Below are 2,876 nucleotides of genomic sequence, written 5' to 3'. Positions count from 1 at the left end.
CAAAGAAGATTAATCAGAACTGGCTTTGACAAGCACTGTGGCATTTGGACAAGAACAAACTGGGAGGAGGGTAGAGAGAATAGTGCAACAATGAATGAACGGAAACCCAAAATCTCTGTAAATGTTTATGAAAATTAATAAAATATGATTATAGAAAAAAAGAGCTTATTTGTGAAAGATACATCCTCGACAGATTTTTAATCTCTTCTTAAATGATGGTGCCACAAAGAAAAAAAATACACACACACAAACATATGCAAAACCAAGAAGCAAATACATGAAAATGATACACTTTAGCTTTCATGCATTAGGAGGGCTTCCAAGTATATTACAGCAGATTCTGCTATAAATCTTGGGATTAACAAAACTATGTCAGTTTATCTATATTTTTAATTTACAAGTATTTCATTTACAAGACCTCTGTGAATTTCCTATTCTAAGACCAGCTTGGAAGGGATCATGTATTTGGTGAAGAATGCCAGGCGAATGGAGTCTTTCTCATTAATGTTTTCTATCAAGTGTCATAAAAATAAAAGATGTTAAAGTTTGCATAAGACTTTTGTATTTGGAGAAGAGAGAGAAAAGACTTGAATATTAGACAAATTCAGTATGTATATGAGTTCCCATCTATTAATTTTTCTTTGATCACTGACCCAAAAACTTGTGTCTGACCTGCATAATTTAAGAAGACTCCTATGTAATTTTTCTAGTTAGCTTCTGGGTAAAAACGCAGTGTCCTTAGAAATTTGATTGTTCCCACAGGCAACTTGTGTCACGATTTCTGAAGTAGTTTGTACTATTTTGTTCTGACAGAGAATTGTGTTAAGTATATGGTCTAGCTTAGTCACTAGATGAAGAATAGAGGATGTCTCCAAAACTTACATATCTTTTGCTTTAGCTGCACTTTAGAGAACTCTGGTGGCATAGTTGGTAGGTAGGTTCACTACTAACCTCAAGGTGCAACCCTTCTGGAGGTTGGACTCTACCAGCAACTCTAAGGGAGAAAGATGGGTGATCTCCTTCCAAGGGATTTACAGCCTCTACAAACCTGCTTGAGGGTCATACATGAGCCTGTTTCATCTTGACAATAATGATTGTGGGTTGGCTTTTTTAATTTATAATTTATAACCACATGCCTCTGAAAAGTATATCAACTTGGAGAAACAGCAATAGCTATGGAAAGGCATCAGGTCTTTTGTTCATAGAGTTGCTATGAGTGAACCTCGACTCAACGGCAATCAACACCAACAATTTATAATGGTAGTAGAATGGAAAATAACTGCCAATTAATCTACATGATAGCCTGTATTTGTTATTGGTCAGTATCTGTCTATTCTCTCCTGAATTAATGTCGGTATCTGCAAAGGTGGATTTCTAGATCACGTAGGTAATAATCAAATCAGTACTGTACTGCTTTATAAAGAAAGTAGATGAATTTGCCCCATCAAAGAAAAAAAAAAGTCCATTGTTGTGGATAGCTGTTGCCAAGTCAATTACAACTCACAACAATGTTAAGAACAAGAGATCTGGATCCTGTCATATGCTGTACCATCCTCATCATCTCTGATACACTCGAATCCGCTGTTGCAGCCACTGTGCCATGTTTTTGAGGGTCTTTCACAGCCTCTCCTAGAAACAAGCCCAAAACAGGAGAGATGATGCTTGTCTTTTTTTGCCTCCAAAGGATACTCTGGTTGTATTTTTCCCCCCCCAAGACATAGCTGTTTGTTCTTCTCAGTCCATTCAGTCTATTGAGTATTCTTCTCCAACATTACAACTAAAAGGCATCAATTCGTCTTTTGTCATTTTTATTCACTTTCCATGTTGTTAGGTGCCGTCAAGTTACTTGTGACTCATAGTGACCGTGTGTAAAACAGCTCTGAATCCTGCTTGATATTGAGCCGATTTCATTATCTCTGGCACTCCTATCATCTATTATCCCAGTCTCAACATCCATCTCATCCACGGTCTTCCTCTTTTCTGCTCTCCTTCCATTATTTTAAGCATGATATCCTTCTCCAATGATTGGTTACTCCTGAAAACAGGCCCAAAGTATGTGAGATGGAGCTTCAAAATCCGTGCCTCCAAGGAGCAGCCTGGTTTCATCCTCTCCAGAATAGACCTGTTTGTTCTCTTAAAAGTCTACGATATGTTCAATACTTTTTTCCAGCACCACAACTCAAAGGCATCAATTCTTCTTCTATCATCCTTAGTTATTGTCCAGCTTTCTGATGCACAGCAAGCAATTGTGATGACCAAAGCTTGGATCAGGTACACTTTGGTCTCTAGACTGACATTATTGCTCTTGAGTACCCTGGAGATGTCCCTCACAGATTTTCCCAATGTAATTCATCTTTTCATTTCCTGGCTGCTGGTGCTAAGAGTGTTAATCGTGGAACTAAGCAGGCTGACCATGTTACTAATATCAATCTCTCTTCTTTGTCTATCATAGTGCTGTCATTTGGCTCAGTGGTGAGAATCTTTGTTTTATGTTGAACTTGAATCAATCTAATATTGGCTATTATGTCCCTAGTCCACAGCTTCATCTAAACCCAGAATGCACATCCAGTAAGTCTCTGTTGATGTTATGTTCCTGTTGTTTTTGGATAATCTTTACAAGGATCTTGCTTGCACATGATATTAATGATATTGTCCAATAATTTCCACATTCAGCCAAATCAACTTTTTTGGAATGGGAATAAATATGGATTTCTTCCCTCATTTGGCCAAGTATTTGTTCTCCAGATTTCTGGGCACATCCTGGGCAGCTTCTCTTTGTTGAAATATGTCAATTGGTTTGCCATCAATTCCTGGGGCCTAGTTTTTTGCTAATTCCTTCAGAGCATCTTGAATTTCCTCCTTCATCACCATTGTGT

The sequence above is a fragment of the Elephantulus edwardii genome, unplaced genomic scaffold, assembly GCF_000299155.1.
Source record: "Elephantulus edwardii isolate Elephantulus edwardi_28Jun2011 unplaced genomic scaffold, EleEdw1.0 scaffold00011, whole genome shotgun sequence".
Classification (NCBI taxonomy): domain Eukaryota; kingdom Metazoa; phylum Chordata; class Mammalia; order Macroscelidea; family Macroscelididae; genus Elephantulus; species Elephantulus edwardii.
This window is presented reverse-complemented; position numbering follows the sequence as displayed.